The sequence below is a fragment of the Canis lupus genome, chromosome 3, assembly GCF_003254725.2.
Source record: "Canis lupus dingo isolate Sandy chromosome 3, ASM325472v2, whole genome shotgun sequence".
Classification (NCBI taxonomy): Eukaryota; Metazoa; Chordata; class Mammalia; order Carnivora; family Canidae; genus Canis; species Canis lupus.
Genome location: NC_064245.1, coordinates 41,129,852 through 41,152,145, shown reverse-complemented (window position 1 = coordinate 41,152,145; position 22,294 = coordinate 41,129,852). Strand labels below are relative to the sequence as shown.

General features: G+C 38.7%; 1 protein-coding gene across 30 annotated transcripts in view; it reads left to right on the top strand.

The window, feature by feature from the left end:
* The first annotated feature begins 1,007 nt into the window (after positions 1–1,007).
* MEF2A (myocyte enhancer factor 2A) overlaps positions 1,008–22,294 on the top strand; it is a 189,413-nt gene continuing 168,126 nt past the window's right edge. For 20 of the 30 annotated variants that reach the window (XR_007409794.1, XR_007409793.1, XM_049108413.1 and 17 more), the window contains exon 1: positions 1,008–1,146. The gene's annotated coding sequence lies outside the window, so the exon portion shown is untranslated. Of the gene's footprint in view, positions 1,147–1,462; positions 1,751–2,410; positions 2,611–22,294 lie in introns of those variants that run through there. The other 10 variants (XM_049108412.1, XM_049108408.1, XM_049108405.1 and 7 more) reach the window with 4 other exon arrangements.

The window sequence follows — 22,294 nt, the reverse complement described above, 5'->3', positions numbered from 1 at the left end:
TTCGCTCTTGCGGACGAGGGGGTTGGGTCTCTCCCGGGACGTGGGGGCGCTTGGCTCGCCGGGCTGAAGGGGGCTGCCCGCCCCGGGCCCGGGTCCCGGCAGCCGCATCGTGCCTGTTCAGCGAGGGTGACCCGGCGGCCGCCCCGACGCGAGCACAGGTGCGGCCCCGACCACAATGAGGGCGTGGGCGTGGGCGCGTGCGTGGCGAGCAGAGGTCTGCGGGGGGCCGGAGCGTCCGGAGGGCGGGGGCGGGGGCGGGGGCGGGGGCGGCGGGAGAGCGAGGCTGGCCGCGGCCCCGGGCGCTCGGCGGGAGGTGTCTGGGCCGGCTCTTACGGCTGCGCCTGGCACCGCACTCCGGGCGTCTGTGGAACTCGCGCCCCGGCGCCCCGGCCCCGCCCCCGGGGGCTCCGCCCCTCCGGGTCCCCGGTTGGCTGGGGCCGGCGGCCTCGCGCGGCGATTGGCCACGCGCCGCGTCACTAAAGCGGCTCGCGGCCCCGGCCCCGGCCCCCGCGGGCTGGTCCGGGAGGCGGCGGGGGAGGGCGGGGGCTGCGGGGCGCGACGCCGGCGGGCCGCCCCGCCCTGGGAGGCGCCGGGGCCCTCATCAAGTGACCAGTATCCCTTCCAGGAGAACACGGTCCTTCAGAGGGAAGCGAGCTCCAGCCTGCAGCCCCGGCGCCAAACCGCCGTCATCTCCTTCCTGTGCCGGGTGATCCGTCTCCTCACCCACCCGGAAAAACATAGTCCGCCCCTCGCGTCCTTGTGGAGCAGGGCTCGCTTCCACTGTGACTCTTTGCCCGCGCCCTCGTCTTTCCCATCCCAAGTGCTCTAGGACGCACCGAGAGGATAAGTCAGCTCTCGAAGAGAGGCCTCGAGGGGGAAAACAGAGAGGGAGCTGAGGGCAAGGGAGGGAGAGGCGAGGCTGGCGGAGGGACACCGAGGACCGCGGCCTAGTGCGCATGCGCGGCGGCAGGAACGAGTTCCGGTCTGGCCGGGGCCTGTCTCCTAAAAATAGCCCCGGTGTGGGGATCCGTGCGCGGATGTCCCGGCGAGTCCCGGGCTGAAGGAGGCGGCTCCGGGCGGCGCTGAGCGCTGGTGGCTGGCCCGGGCTGCGGCGTGTGCGCGCTCGCCAGCTGCGCCGGACACACGGTGAGGGCCGCGTCGGCGGGGCTCCGTCCGCGGGGTCGGCGGTGTCAGAGGGGGCGGCGTCTCGGCGAGGGGCCGGGTAGGGGCTCGGGGGCGCTGGGGCGGGGGGGGGGGCGGCGCAGCCGAGGAGGGGCGCCCGCGGGGCTCGGGGGACGGCGGGGCAGGGCGGCGTCCGGCTGGCCGGGGTCGGGGTCCCGGGCGCGCGGCGGCGGCGGCGGCGGCGGCGGCGGGGCGGGGGGGTGGGCGCGGAGGGGCGAGGCGCCCGCGGAGGTGGGGGCGGGGTGCCTGGAGGGCGGGCCCGGGGTCCGACCCGGGTCGCGGGCCGGCGGAGGGGGGCTCGGCGGCGCGGGCTCGGCGCGAGGAGCCTCCCCGTGCGCGCACCGCCTTCGGGGCTGGGGGGCGGTGGTGGACGACGCCTCCTTGAAAGTTGAGGGAGTTCCCTGGGGGCCCGGAGCCCCTCTCGGGCGGAACGCCGGAAGGCCCTGTCCTCCGTCCTGCTCCCCGCGCCCGGGTCCCCCCAAAGGGATCGGCTCCTCGTGCCGGGGGCGCTCTCCTCTGCGCCGTGGCTGGACTTGAAGAAGTTCCCCCACTTCTGCTTTGGGAGAAGGTTGGTCGAAGCGGGCGGAACGTTTAGGTCCGAACTCTTGGCGCGTGTGTGGAAATGTCAGCGGCCGGGGGGGTATCTGGGGCAGGCAGGGAGGCGGCCCGGCTGGGGGCACCTGCGGGACGCGGACGCCCTCCGGTGCAGGGAGCCAGGGAGCCGGCGCGGGGAAGGAGGGCCTGCGGGGGGAACAGCTAGCAGCCCTCACGTCCCAGTAGAGCCCAGCTCGCGGGGAAGGTTTTACGTGCTACAAACTTTTCCTTTTAGCTCTAATATTCTCTGTCTTGGAGCGGTGAGGATTAAATTCGTAGATGAGATAGTGCAGACAAGTTTGGAAGCGGTGAGCATCTCTGAATTAGAAAAACAGCCTCCCCTCCGCGCCCCCGCCCCCGTGAAAGTATAACTATAAAAATGTTCTCCAGACCTGAAGTGTGATCCCTGGCATACGACGAGAGTCCCCTGTCATGGTCCAGTAGGGAAACGGTGGGTAGATTAAAGAAGTGCAGCATAGGGTTGACCTGCATTTTAGTTTACAAGATTGGTATTGCAATTCGCTATTAGAAAGGCCTGCTGTGTGTGATGTATTAATCATGGTATAAGTATTTTTAAACAGATGTCTAAAATTTTTCAAGTTTTTTTTTTTTTTTTTGTTTTGTTTTTGTTTAGCGCAACATGTTCCCCCTATGTCTCCTATCATCCATTACTCTGTGAAGAGAAGGTTCTCCAAAGCCGTAATTAGGTGTACGTTACACAAGAGTACTTTCCCTTTAAGAATCCAGCTGTGTTGTTTTGGCAACTGCCAAGTACTCCAGTTGTCAGTTTTAAAATCTGTTACCTTGGCAGCACTTGAACAGTCTGTGCAAAAGGTAAACAAAATCGCTTAAAAAAATTTTTTTAAAAAACAAAAATGGCACTTACTTTAATATGAATTTACAAGGTGAGGATGAAATAGCTGTGTTGGGCTAATACGGCTTTTGTATGTACGTTTTTGTTTGGGGTTCCTTTTTTTTTTTTTTTTTCTGGTATATGTTTGGTATATGTTCAGTCTTTACTCTTTTTTTTCCTGTGAATGGCAACTTCTCTTTTAGAGAAAAAAAGTCAAAAGTGTTTTCATTAAAGTGGATGCCAGTTTTAGTTAGACTTCTTAACAAACATAAGGAACACATGTGTCCTACAAAATATTAAGATTGATTCTGGAATTACTTTTCTTAGTGAGCATTGTAAACGGTTGTGATAATGGTGTTATAATAAAACACTGTGAAGAGCTAAAGGTAGTGGTTTACTTTGCAGACCCAGTCTTTAACAATTCTATTGGAAGAGTGCTTCCAATAGAAACTTATTTGTTAAAGCAGTCAGTGATGGTGAAGTAATAATGACTTTTCTAAACATAATTATTTGCTATTTCATTTAATTCACAGTATTGTTATATATACAGCCATGGTTTTATTCATATTGGATCAAACGTGATAAAATTTTATTTAACTCCTCAAATTACTTCCCAGCAAAAGTTTATAATGTTGAGGGAATGAGAGGTGGAGGGTGTTCAGTGGAAGGAAAATAGCTCATTGGGCCACAGAAATAATAATTTTAATGTCACTGTGTTGAATTATAGTTTGAGAATAATCTCCTTCCAAATTCTCTGAGTTTCAGTGTTTCTTTAATGGGTATGTGTGTTAAAGATTGTTTTTTGTAAATGCAACCGGAATTAATCTTTGAAGGACATATTGAGTTGTTTTGAATGGTGATGTTTTATTTTTCAAAGCAGTTGCATTATAGCTTTGTATTTTCCATTTAGAATGCAATACAGATTAATATTAGTTTTATTACTATTCAAGCAATAGCAATGTCACTCATTAATTGGTTATCAAGAGAGAAATACCAGTGTATTCTGAGGGTGGTTAAATAATTATGGAAGTGTTTTTTTTTTTTTTATTAGAACATGATTTTGAAGTTTGAAATATTTCAGTTAAATCTTTCAATAGATTTGTGCTCTGATTTAGGAAAAGGAAACTATAAACAAACTTGGTTTTGGGAAGTAGCATGCTTGTCAGTCAGGTTTTGAAAAGCCACCTTTTCTTCCCCCCTCCCTTTGCCGCTTATAAGTCTGGCAAGAGAAATTTAGTCTAATATACAATGAATGATGGTCTTGAATTTTCTGTGGGCGTTTCCACTTTCATATATTTTGTGTTTTAATCAGACCATACTCTTTTTTTTTTTTTTTTTGAAGAAGTGTTAGTGGTATATAGGGATGCTACAGAGTATTGCTGAAGTTTTTTTTTTTTTTTGTGATAGAGCACTGAAAATACTGCTTTATGGCTTGAGAATGATCAGTATTGCTTTTTTCTAGATTAGAAAGAAAACCTGTGAACATTCTTAGTAAATTGAGAAGTGAGTGCCTTCTAATGTTTAAGTAATAAGAGAAGTATAAATTTGGAAAATCACATCAATCTTCTAGTTAGATAACCTCCTGCAAAAGAGCACTTTGACACGTCCTGCTGTGTTTGCAAGACTTTGTCATCACATCTTGGTTCAGATCCCGGTTCTGCCACTTATGACGCTATGAGACATCATCTATAAAATGGGAAGGAATTATACTACCTGCCCCATGGAATTGTTAGCATTAAATGAAATAATGGGTGTGATAGTTCCTAGCACACTCCTGAGGCTTAATGTACAAAAATGCATATTGCCTGATCTCCCTTCATCCCTTCCTCCATATATCCATTTCTCTATACATTCCCTTATTTTCTATGAAGACTACGTAAGTACTCTGCCCAGTACCTGAATGTTTAGTGTCATGACCAAAAGGACTTCATATAATGTATAAATATAGGCGAATGCTCATTTATTTTGGGGGCGTAAAAATCCCAGCATTTTAAATTCATTTCAGATTATACATGAAATGTTTATTTGGCTGTTCTACATGAGGGTTTTTTTTTTTTTTTTTTCTGCAATCATTGATTGTAACCTCCAACAGTCTTTCCAGATGTTAAAAAAAAAAATTAGAGTTAAATGTAAGTATTTTCCCTACTCTTTAATGAAATATGTCTTTTAGTAATTATCTAAATTACTAAAGGAAGTTGTATTCATACAGTATTTGAAATTTGAAATTAGAAAAATATTTTTATTGCCTATCTGGAATAGGTATATTTTAAAAATAGCTTTTCTTTAGTGGGTAATCTTTGAGTTTTTATATGTCATTTTACTGCTGTATGGAACTAAATGTTTTTGTCTGTATGCTTTATCTGTGTAATCTATAATCAATGGACCCTGTGTCCAGCTTATTATAATAAGGAGTATAAACCCATTTATTAGTCTCATGCATAGCATATGTGTTGGCACATGTTTAATAAATAATGTATTTTTATACAGATGTTTGTTATTTACTGGTTTTAATAATTATGCTTACAATTGATATTTACTGAACTTAATATATGAAATTGTCTTGGTAATCAATGAAATCACAAGTTTATGAGTTAAAAAAAATTAGCTTTGTGAGGTGGATAGAATACCAAATATTTGAACATTGGTGTACGACAGCAGGAAATAACTGATAATGCTGAAAGCCAGAGGAATTGTTAACATGGGTGAAAACCCAGATACTAGTTGATCAGAATTCTAATAAATATCAGTGAAGGCACATCATTTTTTTTTTTTTTAAGATTTTTATTTATTCATAAGAGACACACAGAGGCAGAGCCCTAGGTAGAGGGAGAAGCAGGCTCCCTGGGATCAGGACCTGAACCAAAGGCAGACTCTGAACCACTGAACTACCCAGGCACCCCAAGGCACATCTTTCTATGGTTGTCTTGAGTCAATACTAATTTTGTTTTTTTTCTTATACAAGAATATAAATTTTATGAACTTAAAAAAGAATTCAACCATTAATAAAATGATATGTTTTGAGAAATATTTTGGTAGTGGGTAGTAAATTTATACTACATAAGCTGGACCTTTTTACCAGGTTATTTTTGTTACAAACAGCATGCATATGCATGTTGACTTGGATTTCGAGGTATGATTTGTGATCTTTGGAACAAAGGGATACTCTTCATTCAGCCTGGTAAAATAATTTGTACCTGTTGGCTTAGTAAAACAAGGTGCTGTTGCATTGACTAATACAATACCTGTTTACCGGTCTCACCTCTTATCCCTTTTACATGGAGACTGGAATTCTATTTCTAAGATTCACATGTAAATGTCATTCTTTTAAGGAAAACTTTGAAGACACAAAATCAGTAGAGAGGCAATAATTGAAGGGTTAAGAGATTAGCCTCTAAAATCAAGACCGCCTAAGTTAGAATGCTCAGGTGCTCTGTGTTCTTTGGCAATTTCTCAATCTTCTTGAGGCTTGGTGTATAAATAGTGATACTGTCTTTTTCATAGAGTTGTTGAGAGGATTAAATGAGATGTATACTATAAAGCCTTTAGCACAGTGCTTGATACCTAAAATGCAGGAAGGAATTTTGCTCCCTACCATACTATCACTGTTGCTTCTGCTATTGCCATTATTAGTCATGGCTCACTTTGTAATATGATTCTGTCTGATATCTTCACTCATTGTTAGCCACTACCCTTCAGTTTCTGTGACCCAATTAAGCCAGCTGTTTGGTCTTCCCTGAAAATACCATGTATTTTCATGCTGATGACTACCACTTTTTTTTTTTTTTTTTAAGCCCACAATTTTTCTGAGCTTGATATCCACTTGGAAATCTAGTTGGAATCCCAAATATAATATTAGCCATATGACTGAAATCTAGCTATTTATTCCTCTCCCCCAACTTTCTTCCTCTCTCCTACCCCTGAACTCTGCTGTCTTTACTGGCCCTTCCCCATCTCAGTGAATGGCAGTAATCATGCCAGAAACTTAAAGATAACACTCTGGATTCTTTTTCTTTTCTTTCAAATCCAATCCATCCACATTCTCTCTTGTACCTTCAGAATTGATCTTGAGCCGGTCTACCTCTCTTAGTCTTCACTGCCACCTCTTTATTTCAAGGCATTATCTCTTGTATGAATTGCTGTAGTAGCTACCAACCAGGCTTGTTCTTTTCTTGCTCCTCAGAAGTCCTTCACAGAGCAGCCGTAGGGATCATTGTAAGATCCGAAATCATGTTATTTTTCTGCTTAAAATCTTCCTGTGACTTCCCATTTCTCTTGAAATAAAATCATGGCCCTGAATAATATTTCTGCTTCTCATTCTTCTTCTCATTTGTTGTATGGGAGCCACACAGTCCTCTTACTGTTCTTTAAACTTTTCACATCTTTTCCTATTTTGCACTTTTTGCCCTACCTGGTTGAGATGCTCTTCACAAGGCTGGCCGACCTAACCCTTAGGAACTTGACCCAGATCTCACTTTTTCATTGAGGCCATCCTTTTTATTTTTTTTATTTTTATTTTTTAATAATTTTCTTTTTTATAGAAGTCTTGAGCTTTTCTTGTTATTTTTTTAAATTTTTTTTTATTTATGATAGTCACACAGAGAGAGAGAGAGGCAAAGACACAGGCAGAGGGAGAAGCAGGCTCCATGCAGGGAGCCTGATGTGGGACTCGATCCTGGTCTCCAGGATCATACCCCAGGCTGCAGGCAGCGCCAAACCGCTGCGCCACGGGGGCTGCCCGAGGCCATCCTTTTTAATGTTGCACTTTGTTAATTACTCTCTTGTGCATCTTATTTTCTTCAAGACACTGTAATTTGTACACATCTTATTTGTTTAGTTATTGTTCATTTATTTTTCCATTACCTGAATGTAAACTCCATGAAGGCAGAAGCCTTGTCTATCTTGTTTTGATAACTGTCTCCCCCAGTATTAGCACATTGCTTGACAGTTTGAAGACAGAAATATTTGAACTAATGCTTCTGTATCTTTGTTCATATTTTTGCCAGAGATTGGAATGCTTTTACCTTTAAGTTGTAGTCCGGGTGTCCTGTATGATACCGATTTTATTCTCTAGACAAAATTTGTCTCTTTCTCTTGATACAGACTCTCTTTGAAGAGTAATTCCCTTTTTAGAATATTAAAGGATTGTAATTGATGTCATTTTCTTCAGCTATTCAGAGTTCCAGTGTCAAAGACTTATTTTGTTCTTTGTGTATGCTTAGTAGCTACCAATCTGTCCTGGTGCCGCTAGTGAATCGCTCAGTAAATGTTGAATGGAAGATGTCCAGACCAACTAAAATGACTAACCACAAACCAGTTTACCCAAATTAGATTTTTTTTAAGGTTTATTTTATTTTTTTTAAAGATTTTATTTATTTATTCATGATAGACACACACAGAGAGAGAGAGAGGCAGAGACACAGGCAGAGGGAAAAGTGGGCTCCATGCAAGGGGCCCCATGTGGGACTCAATCCTGGGACTCCAGATCACACCTGGGCTAAACTGCCGAGCCACCCAGGGATCCCTACCCAAATTAGATTTTAAAAATTGTAAAGTTATTTTTCAGACTTTTTGCATTTTCTATACATATTAACATGTTGTAACTAGCATTCTGGATCAGGACAGGAATGTCAGAGGTGTTAAGCCCAAGTGGCATTTCCTGAGATTCCATTTTGCCTTCTTTCTGGGCAGCGGGTAGCCATCTTGTCTGAGAGCTGTATTTCCAGTTTGAAATGCATAACCTAGTAAAAATAAAAACAGTGTTGGAAATTATAGTTACTGGTTGTTCCTTACTAACTAACATTCCCTCCCTTCAACTTATCCAGCTGATTTCACGTTATTTCAGAAAGGCTAGGGTGATACGCAGTTTAGCACAGTATACATGAAGTACAGTACTAATTTAAGTGTATTGCTAATTAAGATTTATCAAAGAGCTTTTGTGGCCAACATTAGGAACTTAACTACTATTTCTAATAGTGAAAATCATTCCACATTCTATACAATTGACTTGCAAATGGACTTTTTAAAGATTTGGGGACTTCTTTAGCAAAATGCTTATAATACTGAAAATCTTTTTTGTAATGGATTTAACTTGACGTGGATTATGAAGGGAAAAAGCAGAAAAGAATCTAGGAGTTAAGATTTTGTTTTTCACAAATGGCTCAGTTTCCCCAATGTAAAGTTTCAGCATTGGCAGGTTCTTTGTTGTTGTTGTTTAGACATTTTGTTTTGGAAAAAACTTAAAAGTTACAGGAAAGTACAATGAATGAACTCTCATTTATTGGTCACCTAGATATACTTATTGTTAATGTCTGGCACAATTGCTTTATCATTTTTTTGTATTGCAGAGTGGCCCCAAAATCTGAAAATAAATATTACTATTTTATTTATAGTTTGAAGCTCCTTGATTACATCTTCTGGAGTATGCCAAAGATGTAGGTTTGTTCAGTTAAAATCAGAGGCAAATCATTTGAGGTAGACCCTTCCAGATGTGTACGAGGAATAGATGGAAATGATGCATTAATACTGTGTACTTTGCTTACAAGTAAAACCATATATTAAGCATGTTATGTAATGTTACTGAACTTAGCATGTATTGTAGTAGCAGGAATTCATTCTTTTGGTTTCTCTTCTTCATCTCTTTTCCCCTTTCTTCCTCTTACTATTATGATTACTTTTATTATTGAACCATTTGAGAATACATTGCATACATCATGATCATTAACCCTTAAATGCTTCAGTTGATACCTCCTTACATAGTCATATGTTCTTATATAACCACAATATGATTTTAAGAAATTTAATATTGATACTGTAATTTAGTATGTAGTTTATGTTGAAACTTCTTCATTTGCGCCAATAATATCCTTTAATAGCATTTTTTCCTAATACAGTATTATATAGATAACATATTATTACATTTTAGTTTTTATATCTTGTTTCCTTTAATCTCAAACAGTCCTTCAACTTTTTCTCTTTTTCCTGATACTGATAATTTTGAAGAGTACGGGCCTTTTGTTTTTACGATGTCGGTCAGTTTGGGTGTATCATATTGCTTCATTGTTGTTAGATTCAGGTTATGCATTTTTGGCAGGACAACTAAGTAAGTGATGATATATCCCTCAGTGCATCACAACAGGAGGCAGTATGATGTCACTTTGACCCTTTGTTGGTGATGTTTACTTGGATCACTTAGTTAAGATTTGCCTGCCTGTTTGTTCCGTGTAAAAGTTATCATTGCCCTCGTTTTTGTTGAATAATCTGTGGGGAGGCACTTTCTGACTTGTAAATACTCTGTCCTCCTAAAAATGTTCACAATGGTTTTAGCATTCATTTCTGATTCGTGCCTGAGTCCGTTATTATTATATAGTGGTTCCAAAATGATGTTTGTCTAGCTATTCTTCTGCACTTATTAGTTGGCAATCTATTGTAAAGAAGTGCCTTTACTTCTCATTTGCTTACTTAATATAAATTAATAGATTCTTTTTTTAATAGATTCTTTTTTATTAAGCAGATTATACTCGATTACTATCAGTATTCATTTTGATGTTCCAAATTAACTCCGATTTGGTCAGTGAGAAATCTTTCAACTTATTGTTTTGACATGTTTCTATCATTTGGAGCACTTCCTTACTTTTGGGACAATAAGATATTCCAGTCTCATCATCTGCTTTTCCTGCTGCTGTCCTAGAATCAGCCACTTCTACAAGGAATCCTGGTTTCTCTTATTGGGTGAAACTATTTAGAAACCAAGGACTGGGCAGTTGGTATGCTCCTTGATAGTGGACCTTTATTGTTATAGAGCCCTGTCAGCTGACCAATCTGAGAAATTTTGAGTTTATGCTGATTTCTCAGGCAGTAGATTATTATTTCTTTTATTTTTTTTTAAAATTTTTTTATTTATTCATGATACAATTGGGAGAGAGAGAGAGAGGCAGAGACACAGGCAGAGGGGGAGAAGCAGGCTCCATGCAGGGAGCCCGACGTGGGACTCGATCCCGGGACTCCAGGATCGCGCCTTGGGCCAAAGGCAGGCGCTAAACCTCTGAGCCACCCAGGGATCCCCAGATTATTATTTCTTTTTACATTCCTGAAACTCCTTAGAAGGAAGCCTTTTCCTTTGAAAATGTTAATTTAAGTGATTGCTTTTTACCTAATTTTTCTATTTAATTCTATAATGGTTCTTGTTTTCCAAAACATACTGTACTCCTCTTGGGAGTTAGGAATCCTGTTTTATATCTCTCTGTATATTTAGTGAATGTGTTCCATGGTGCCTTGAACACAGTTGGTACCCATGTGTTGCTTATAATGTATAATTATAATGATTCAGTATTATCTTTATTACTCTTATATCATAATTAAATATTCTTCTGTTTGTTATAATATTTTAGGTAATTTTGTGGAAACTTTTAAGTAAGTTGGTGATTCATTTGTTCTGTTTTTAATAACATTGCTATCCTAGAAGAAATGAAAAACTTTAGTTTTTCAGTTTTAAAATTTTAAAAACTTAATTCCTGAGATTAAAGTATATAGTTAAAGAACATCAAAATACCTAATGTTGACATTACTGTTTAATAGTGTTTTGTTCTTCAGCAGGTAATAACCTTTCTGGGCATCTCTTTTTTTTTTTTTTTCTGGGCATCTCTTTAATTATAAAATGAGATGATATCTAGATTCTTTTTAACTCTATGTTACATGCCATATACCTAATTAACATTGAATTGTTTATGAACATAAAACTGAGTGCCACAAAGTATAGTGGAAAGAATATTGTGCACCTGGGCCAGGAGTTGTCTTCGTTCGTATTGTATTAGTTCGGCAATTTATTTTGCAGTTTGGTCTTTATTTCCTTGTTCATTCAGTTCATTGGCCTTGGTACGAAGGAATACAGTGAACAGGCTTGGCATATAGGTGTTTATCACCCACTTTGCTATGTGCTTGTTGTGTATCATGCAGAGTGCTATAGAGGCATACAGAAGGGGCAATTAACCCAAGTTGCAGGGAGGCCAGGAAAATTTACCTCTGAGAAGTGACACCTTCAGTTTAGGGTGAAGCCTCAAGAGGACTTAGCCTTGTGAAGAGGGTTTACTACTTGTGTTTACCACCTGTGTTAGGGACAGGAGATAACTTAGAGTTTGGATTGCTTGTAGAAACTCAGGATGGATCGGGCAGGTACTTAGGAGTAGTGAAAGATGAGGTTGAAGACATAAATCGGGGCCATATATGAAGAGCCCTTGAGCCTGTGTTAAGGAATTTGAACTTTATCCTAGGAAAAATCGAAGTATCTTAAGCCTGGGAGGGAATTAATTTGAAAGATAATACTGATTGCATTGGGAGAATTCTTTGGAGAGTTAAAAGTAGTAGGCAGGAAGAATAATTAGGAGGGTGTTACAACAAATTAGTTAAAAGAGGTAAGATAGCTTGGAATATGGTGTAGGGTGAGGATAGAAGAAATAGGTGGATTTGAGAGATTATATAGGAGGGCATGTGGAATGAAAGGATTCTGTGATGGAGGGCATATGGAGGTGAAAGAAAGAGGTGTTAAGAGTGATGATTAGGTTTATGGCTTGGATAACTGAGGGAATGAATGGGTAGTTTACTGAAATAGGAAGCACAGGAAGAAGAGTAGGCTTGGGAGGACTAGGATGAATGTACTTATGAGAGTCCCTGGAAGGGTAAGGAGGTGTAGTCAGAAATGGGAGACTTCCTGGTAATAACAAGGCCTTGGGATTTGGCTGTGGAAGTGAAGGTATGAAGTGATCTGGAAACAGGATTTGTATATATATTAAAGAGCCAAACAATATGTCTGTCCTAAGGCCAGACAACCCTATTTTAGATGATTTTAAGGTTTTCACTGTTTGATTTGAAAATATAAATGAAAAATTTCAAATAGGGTTTTATGAGTTAAGATTGTCTTATTAAAACAAACCCCATAACAATGAAAACTTTTTTTTTGGTAAATGGTGAGAGACTGTTGTCCCAGATAGCTAAAAATGTCAGTGCTTCTCAGTGGTGGCTAAAAATTATGAAACATATCAGGATACAAAAATTTGAGTGAATAATGTAATGAATACTAGCAGGATGAATTTTTCAATCCTGTTGCCCTTTTTTCTTCTGCAGAGGTAATTGTTATCTTAAGTAAAGATTTACCTTTCTCATTCATTCATTTTTTTAAGAGTATATATCCATATATATTGCTAAGCAATATATAGTGTTTTTCATGTTTTAAAACTTTATAAAATGATTTCAAATTTGCATATCCTTCTGCAGTTTATGTCTCAACAAATTATCACATTGCAGCTTTTATCTGTTCTTTTAGTATTAATGATTTGGATTTTTTTCTTAAGGTTTTATGTATTTATTTGCCAGAGCACAGGCAGGAGGAGTGGCATGCAGGAGGGGGAGAAGCAGGCTCCCTTCTAAGCAGGGAGCCCAACGCAAGGCTTGATTCCAGGGTCCTGGGATCATTACCTGAGCTGAAGGCAGATGCTTAACACACTGAGCCATCCAGGTGCCCCAAGAGTAGCAAATTAACATTGTAACAAAAGGAGGGGATATTATGTCATTGATGTATTTTGAATTGCAATGGGAATTACCATAATGTACTCAGTAAATTTTTATAAAAACTAAACTTATCATTTTGTGGCTATTCTTTTTTTTTAATACTTCACTAAAAGAATTGTGGAATAGTGTTAGAGAAAAGTTGCAAAAATAGTATAGATTTTCTTAATGTTGGACTACTGTGGTATAATAATCAAAACCAGGAAATAAATTTTAACACAGTATAAACTATCTTGTTTGTACTTCATTCGCTTTTTTCCTAGTTTTTTTTTTTTTTGATTAGGATCCAACCCAGGATCCCACATTGCATTTATTTGTTTTATATAGTCTCCACATATCTGTGATATTAATTCATTCTTTTCTTGTCTTTCTCATCTGGATGCTTTTAAGGAGTACTGATTGCTATTTTGTAGAATGTCTTCCGATTTGGATTTCTCTGATGCTTTCTTAGGATTAATTTGGAATTTTGCTCTGACAACACTGAAGTAATGGTAGCATATCAAGAGGTACATTTTATATCAGGGGTACATGATATCAGTATCTTATTGTTGGTGATGTTAACCGGTCTCTGCCGGTTTCTCTGTTGTAAAGTCACAGTTTTCCTCTTTGAAAATGATTAATATCTTGGAGATACTTTGAGAGTATGTTAATTTTCTGTTTCTTCTCAAACTTTCACTTGTCTTTAGCATTCATGAGTGGGAATTAACCTGCAACGATTCCAGATTTCCCCCATTATCTGATCGTATAGTGTTCTTGTTAAACCTTCCAAAAGCTTAACTGGTGTAAAGAAGCCTTTACCAGGGATCCCTGGGTGGCGCAGCGGTTTAGCGCCTGCCTTTGGCCCAGGGCCCGATCCTGGAGACCCGGGATCGAATCCCACGTCGGGCTCCCGGTGCATGGAGCCTGCTTCTCCCTCTGCCTGTGTCTCTTTCTCTCTCTCTCTCTGTGTGACTATCATAAATAAATAAAAATTAAAAAAAAAGCCTTTACCATTAATTTAAATTTATACAGAAAATTTTTGAGGTTTTTGACTAAAAAAAAAACCTCCTTAGGCTTTTCTGATACTTCAGGACACATCATGTTAATGGACACACAGACCAAATTGAGATAAGGCACAGATACTGACAGACAAAATTCAGAGCTATGGCAGCTTGAGATTACACTGAGGTGCTGAGTATAATTACCAGGGAAGGAGCTTGGTGGTGCTGCTCAGGGTGTGTACTGCCTCTGTAATGGCTTATTACAAAATAAAAGCTGAATGCTAGTTCTGCCTTTTTTCTTTTTTCTCTTTTCTTTCATTCCTTCCCTCTTTCTTTCTTTTCTTTTTTTTTTTTTTTTAGTAAAGTGAGAATCCTTTCCATATTCCTTTCAGTTAGAAAACAGGTACTATTGTGGATCTTTCATGAAAGTGAAGTGCCTTAATATATATTTTCAAAAAGTGGGGGATACTTGTATTACTGTAGTAGTTATCTAATAGCAATCTTAGAGTTTTTTTTCCCTTTCTCACTTGTCAATTGAAATTCCTCTGTATTGAAGAGATGTCACGTCTCTCTATTTAGTTATTTATATCAGTATAGATTCAAAGGCATTTATTTTGTAGGTTATAATCTGATGCTATTGTTATTTTATTGCTCAGATTATTATACAGCTTTAGCCATTGAAAGTTCCTCCTGTTTGACTCTTGTGTTCTTTTGACATACCTTCATCCTTTTTTCAAGAACTTACTTTCTGGTACTACAGGAAACTCCAGGCTCAATTTATATTTTCCCTGTCTCAGTCCTGGAATTAACCTCTTTTCCAAACAGCCCTGACTCTGTTTATTAGAGGATGACATTTGGAATCTGAGATCTGGGTGCTAGGTGAGCTCATTACTATTGGGGTGTTATTGTCTGCATTTTCAGCAGAGCTAAGAAATACATGTGAATACTAACCCACACATACATTTCTACAGTCAGTTCTACCATGACGCAGTGTACGTGGTCATAAAAATCTAATGTTATGCAAAGTGATGCAGTAAAAACCATGGGGTTCATGGGAGTTAGGGGAATGATACTCAAAAACTTTGTCAGTGACACATTAAAAAGAGGGACCAAATATATTTAAAACAATAGCATAGTTTTAGACATGTTGAATGTGTAATACATAGCAAATATGGCACTTCATTATGAAAAAGACATGAAGTTTTCTTATGTGAGTGTTGGAAGAGTTGAGGCTTGTTAGTGATTGTGAAGTGGTAGGTAGACAGTTACTTGAAATCAGATGAAAAAATAACACCAAATATGGATGGATGGTGCTCATAACTCTTGTGCCAGACTTTGCTACCTCATTTTCATTTGAGTCAATTGTCTCTTGGAGGCCTTGCAATTTATTCTGTATTTCTGTAATAATTTTTTATTTTTTCCATTTCTTTTTTTTAATTCATTCACCTTTTAAAATTTCTCTTTGTATTTTGCTAATTTCTGTTTTTAGTTTTTGAATTTCTGATTTGAAGTGGCTTTCATATCCTTAAGTGTTTGAATATCTTTAATTCTGTTTGGAGTATTGACTTACCTTTTTTCTGCTTTGTAGTTTGAAGTTGTTTTTGGCAGGGGTTTTTCTTCAGTTGATATGTGTCAAATTCGGTTTCCTGATTTTCTGAATTTCAGTTTTGTTTTTATGGTATTGGGGTGTTTTACAGTATTTCTAGTTTAGTGGTGCCCTCTTCTGTCAGTAAAGAATAGTCTTGTTCAGTGGTTTTGGTTTTAATGGTTGTAGAAGGGTTGTGTGAGACTTCCAATTTTATATCTCTCTTTGGTCTTGTAAGACCCTAACTTTTATCCTTTTTTCTTTTTCCCTTCACTATCCAGTTGCCAAAGGATACGCTTCCTTTCCTTTTGCCTGTCTTCTTTCCTAGAACCTATATGTTTCAGAGTTGTGCCCCCTTATGTGGCAGCTAGTGCCTTAAATGGCATCTGTTCCTTTAAATCACCAGAACTTTGAACTTTCCTACCTAGTGTCAGTGTTCTGATCTGCCCATTTTTCCAGTATATTCAGATTTTGGGTGGGTTTCATAGCTTTCATTGTCCTTGCAAATGACCCCTGATGCTTCTTTGCTAGCCTTCTGTGTTGGAGTAGGAATGGAGTAACAGCCTGAGAGATGAAGTGCTAGGATTTGGTGGTTTTTCTGTTTCACTCACAGTTGTTTTGCACTATCAGCATTCTTTGGTCTACAAGGCTATACTGAAAGCATGGTTTTGTGTAGAATTTCCTTTTCTTTTCTTGTTCTTTTCATATGGTTGGGGGGGATATTTTTAGAGTTACTTAGATCTACCATCACCATTGTCCTTACTGAAGTCTCTACTTTGGGGGAGGGAAGCAGGAATCTAGAAATATGTTGTCAGTGCTACATAGCCTTTAGTTAGGAAGAGACATAGACAGTTTCCATGGGTGAGCTTGGAGACTCCAGAAAATACCTTGTAGAAGAAAATAATTAAACTTAAATACTCTTACTTCATTCGGTTAGCATGCAAATGCAATTTCTGGGTCATTGGAAGGGTCTTAAGCGCTTTTTTTCTGTAAAGCAAAGTTATTAATTCACAGCTTTTTCTCTAGAATGTATATAGAAGTGCCTTGGTTTTATTACGACATGAATGAGTTACAGGCCCACATTTAGCCACGGGCTTCTTGTTATTTGTTTATTCCAGTGGCAATCTAGTATGTGAACTTTTTGGAAAAGGTAACTTTTAGACTTGGGAAGTGACCTGATGATAACTTCTTTGAAAATTGAACTACATGTACCTCTTTTCATTCTTTCTTCATTTTACTCTTTTGGCTTTCTTTGTTTTATGACCTTGACAATTGTCTTTCAATTGCAGTAAATAGTAGTTTGTGGCATTATTCCTTGGCTACATGCTCATTATTATGTTTAATAAGATAGCACTAAATCTGTTTACTGTAACTAATGTTAATTGGTTCTCTGTCTTTTATGCTTTTTGTCTGGTTAACATAAGAAATTTAACATGAAGTTGGAATTATGTGTGGAAGTTCTTTATGCTTGGTTCTAGAATTTAGTTGTTTAAAATATTTATTGTCTTAAACATTTCTTGCCCTAGAATTAAGTTTTTTGTCATGTTTCATGTTGTTGCAGTAGAAATTGACTTGTATAAAATAGTCACGTTTTTAAAAACAGTTACGTTTTTAAAAATAAAAATACCAACCAGGATTGAAAGGTATGTTGACTTCAAACATCAGAAATCTTTCATAATATAAATTAAGATTTTTTGCATTTATTTATTTATTTATTTATTTATTTATTTATTTATTTATTTTTTGATTTTTTTGCTTTTAATGATACATCTTTGGAGTTCTCTACCTGGCTTTCTAATGGTATTTAAAACTCAGTATCTAGGCCTATCTGTTTTTGGGTCCGCATTTGTAAGTTTTCATTTCTCTTTTCATAGTTTCCGCAAGTCTTAAATAATGACTTCCCAGGCTGTCGATACATTTTCTTTTTATTGCTTTCCTATTTTTTTTTTTTTTTTTTGACTGGTTTATACGGTAGCCCCAAAGCAATGTCCAAGACTGTGCTCCCTTCTTCCCTCTTTTGGACTATCCCTTACCTAGTCTCAGTGCTTTCACTATTTCTATAATAGTTGGTTCTGAAATCAAAACACCTATGAATACAGCTTTTTGCTTCTAGCAGGTAATAGCTTAGGGAGGGTAAAATTCCTGTTATTTGCTATGTTATACTAATTACCAAGTGATATGTAAATCTTAGACATAATGAATGGATTAGAGAGTTCACAAGTGATAAGGGGGCTGCTTGATGAAGGAATTGGTATTTGAGTTGAATGTCAATTTTATTGTCAGAGAGGCCAAAGATATTCCAGACAGAGAATACAGTTGGAGCAAAAGAGCTAAGACAGGAAAGTGAGAGGTGTGTCATGGACAGAGTTTGGCTAGATTGGAGGTTCTTTTCAGTGTGAAGTGGGAAAGAGAGCTTGAGGCCAGATTGTAATACACCTTGAATGTTGAACAGACTTTGTTCTTCAGGTAAGGAAGAGCTATTGAAAGTTTTTAAGCTTGAAAGTGACCAGTGCCTGCCTCAGTATGCCCGCCCATACAATAATGAAGATGGTGTGTATGTCCTTTTCTTATTAATAAAACTTAGTTCCTTAAAGAATACTCCTCAGCACCGCTTTTTAAAAAGCATAGTGTTAGGTTCATTCTTTAATTTGATTATTTGAAGGGAATTGTAGGGGAATACATACCTTTCAAGTAAAGGCATGAATATAGATATCCTTTTCTCGTTCTCTATATCCCATTTCTTAGTCTACTTTCCTAGGCCAGATCAGTGCTGTGCTTGCCATAAAAAATGGACTCCTTCCAATTAGAAGCTTTTTGTTTTGAAATCCAGTAGTACTTTGTATCTGTCTTATCTTAGTGACCATGTTTGACCTTATGCTAAAGGCAGTAGATGCATGCACAATGCATTGAAGGCTTTTATACTTGTATATTAGTTCTTGCATTTTTTTCCTGTAGATTCTTGGTAAATACAAACGAATCTTTAAATAACTGTCTTTCAGACGACCCTTTACAAAATGCATAATCTAGGATCTGGACTGAGCTAATAGGGTTTTCAAAAGATGACTTTAAGACATCTCTACCCCTGCTGGTCTGACTCAGTAGTTCTTAAACTTTTTTTCTGCTGTGAGATGAAATTTTGACACAGGTGCAACCATGGATCTACTTAGCACAGAAGTATTATAGTAATTCATAATTTGCCGTAGCTGTCCTAGGATATGTTGTATATGTAACAAGTAGTAAATAATGTGCAGTTCTTAGGGCTGTAGTTTTAACTCTTCCAGTTCTCTTTAGCTTAAGAAAGAGGTATCTTATTCAGGCACTTTAGAAGTATCAGATAACTTGCAAGGGAAATCAAAAGTTACAGTATCCATCTTTTGAGATAACTTTAAGACCTTTTGGATTTTTTCTTTTTTTTTTTTTAAGGAAACTTTATATGAAGTATAATTCGCATACAGTGTTATATTAGCGTTAGGTGTACAATATAATGGTTCAACAATTTTGTACATTATTCAGTGTTCACCATAAATGTAATCACCATCTGTCGCCAAACAATGTTACACCATCTTCTCAACATCTTATTCCCTATGCTGTACTTTTTCCCTCTGTGACTTATTTTGTAACTAGAAATTTGTATCTCCTGCTCTCCTTTACATGTTTCACCCGTTTCTTCTGTACTTCTTTTCCATTTGTTCAGGTGTTTTGTTGTTGTGTTAAATAGGTAGAACCCTATTTTAGTGAATTAGGTTGGTAGTCTGGATTTTACTCCTGGATTCCATTTGATTTCTGTAAACTTTAGATTTGTGTCCCTAAAAAGACCTTTTTAAGGCTTCTTCCAGTTCAAAACTGTAGGAAGTTGCAGAATTTCACAAATTCAATGTTCAAGCTTTTCTAGATTCTGGGCAACATCTTTATTAATAGGGAGTATTTTCATATGTTTGACAGACTTTGCCAGTTTACCAGACTATTTAACCAGAGTGATGTGTGTTTGGTCATTATGTTAGGTGGGTAGTGTCATGTTTTAAAGTGTGCCCATCTTCAAACTTTTTTTTTGTTCTGGTGTGCTTGCTATTTGAGGTTGGGTAGTTGAGGACTATTGGTTCTAGTAACTATATGTCTGAGAAGGAATATTGGGAGTATTAGCACTTAAGGTCAGGTTGAGGAGTAGAATAAATGGAACTTCAACATTTCAGAGGTCACATCCTCTACTTGAAGAATGACAGCATCATCAGAACATGTAATGAATATTAAATATTAATGTGAAAACTGTGAGTAATCTTGCTGATTGTAGATTGAGGGGATTGGTAAATTATTTGGGAGAATAAAATGGGTCCTGGTAATTTACTTAAAATGCCTAATTTATATCTGTGGCATAGCAGCAGATTTGTGTATCACTGTGCAAAGATGTTATATACCATAATGAAATGAGATTATAGAAAGACAATCTAAAGACGCTCTTAATTTTTTTTTATTATAAGAGCAGACGCTAGAAATGAAACACATATGTCCACTCAGAAACTTGTGTACCAGTGTTCGTAATATTATAATAGGTAAAAAGTGGAAATAACCCAATGTCCATCAGGCAATGAATGAATGAATAAAATTGTAGTATTTCCACACAATAGAATATTATTTGACAGTAAAAAGGAATGACCTATGGACACATGGTATAAAGTGGAAAGATCTTATGTGAGTGAACTGAGTCAGCCAACAAAAGACCATATATTATATGGTTTCATTTATGTAAAATGTACAAAATAGGCAAATCTATAGTTGAGACAAAAATAGATGCTCCAGGTGTGGGTGGCGATAGGGAATGAAGAGTGACTACTAAAGAGTATTAGGTTTCTTTTAGGGTGATGAAAATGTTCTGGAATTAGATAGTGGCCGTGGTTGCACATTCCTTTGAATATAAAACATTTAAGTGTATACTTTACTTTCAAAGACTATTTATTCATGAGAGACATAGAGACAGAGACATAGGTAGAGGCAGAAGCAGGCTCCATGCGGGGAGCCCGAAGAGGGACTCAGTCCTAGGCCCCAGGATCATGACCTGAGCCAAATGCAGATGCTTAACCCCTAAGCCACCAGGTGCCCTCAAGTGTATACTTTAAATGGGTGAATTGTATATTATTTATCAAGCTATTTTCTTATTTACTTTTTAAAAAGAGCAGAAGCTGTATGAAGAGGTATTTTGGTTCTTATAGGTAGTTTGGGGGCTCTAAATGAAGATGAAGGGGCATGGGGGAAAATGGGACTCTCTTGGCATTAGTGTACTGCTACATTATGACACTGCTATCTTCTTAGTCCACTAGTTAAGAATGTAATAGGTTGTGTTTTAGTGGGGATTGTATATGAACCCAGCTTTTTAACATTACCTAGCACTGAGGCTAGAATTGTGCATTATTCCAGTTGAGAGGATAGTCTTGCCTTTGTCTTATCTTTGCATTTTTTGCCTTCTTAAAATCAAGTACTTGTGTTTTTTCAAGGTAGTGCATAATTGTGTTCTGCCCATCTGTCCATCCTACACTCTGCTTTGCTCTTTTTGTTCACACCTACTCAAGTTTTGTCATCTTTCTTAGCTCTTTAATTGGAACAGTTCCTAGTTTCATGTGTGTCTAAGATTCCTTTCTTCCTTAAATGCTTGGTTCTGTGAAGTTTTACTGATGTAAAGATATTGTTTCTTGTGACTTAGTATCTATGTGTTTAAAAATCTATTTTTAAGGCCTTAGTAGTAATTTTTTCAATTCTAGTATCAGATATTAAATGATACCAGTATCTACCTTTTTTTACTCTTCACCAGAATGTTTTTGCAATTCATCCATTTTTAGCATTTCCTGGTTTTTAGTGTTGCCTGGTGTCCATTATATGTCTAGACAGTTTCTCTATTCACCATGCATGGACATTTTGGTTGTTTTCAGTTTGGAGCTATTGTGAATAAAGCTATTCTGTGTATTTGAGTACAAGCCTTTGTGTGGACATATGTTTCCATTTTTCTTGGGTAAATACCAGGGAATGAGATTTCGGGTATATATGATAAGTGTACCTTACAAGAAACTGTGAATCTGTTTTCCAAAGTAATGTGATTTTACAATGCCACCAGCAACAAGAGTTGCAGTTTCTCCATAATTTCAACACTTTGCAGTGTTAGCCTTTTTAAGAGTAGCCATTTTAGTAGTAGCCATTTTAGTAGCCATTTTGCCTTTCTCTGATGAGTAATGGCATTAAACATTTTTCATTTGCTTAGTGGGTATGCATCTGTATTCTTTGGTGAAGTGTTCAGATCTTTTGCCCATTTTTAATTGGGTTGTTTGGCGCCTTATTGCTGAATTGTAAGAGATTTTTGTATGTTCTAGATAGAAGTCTTTTTCATTTTCATTATTATATTTTGAATATTTTCTACTAGTATGTGGTTTGATTTTTATTTCCTTAATGTTGTCTTTCAAAGAGCAGAAGGTTTTAATTTTGATAAAGTACTGCTTGTCAACCTTCTAATATTGTCAACTTTGTCTTTTTGTGGCATGATAATCTTTGCCTTACATGGGG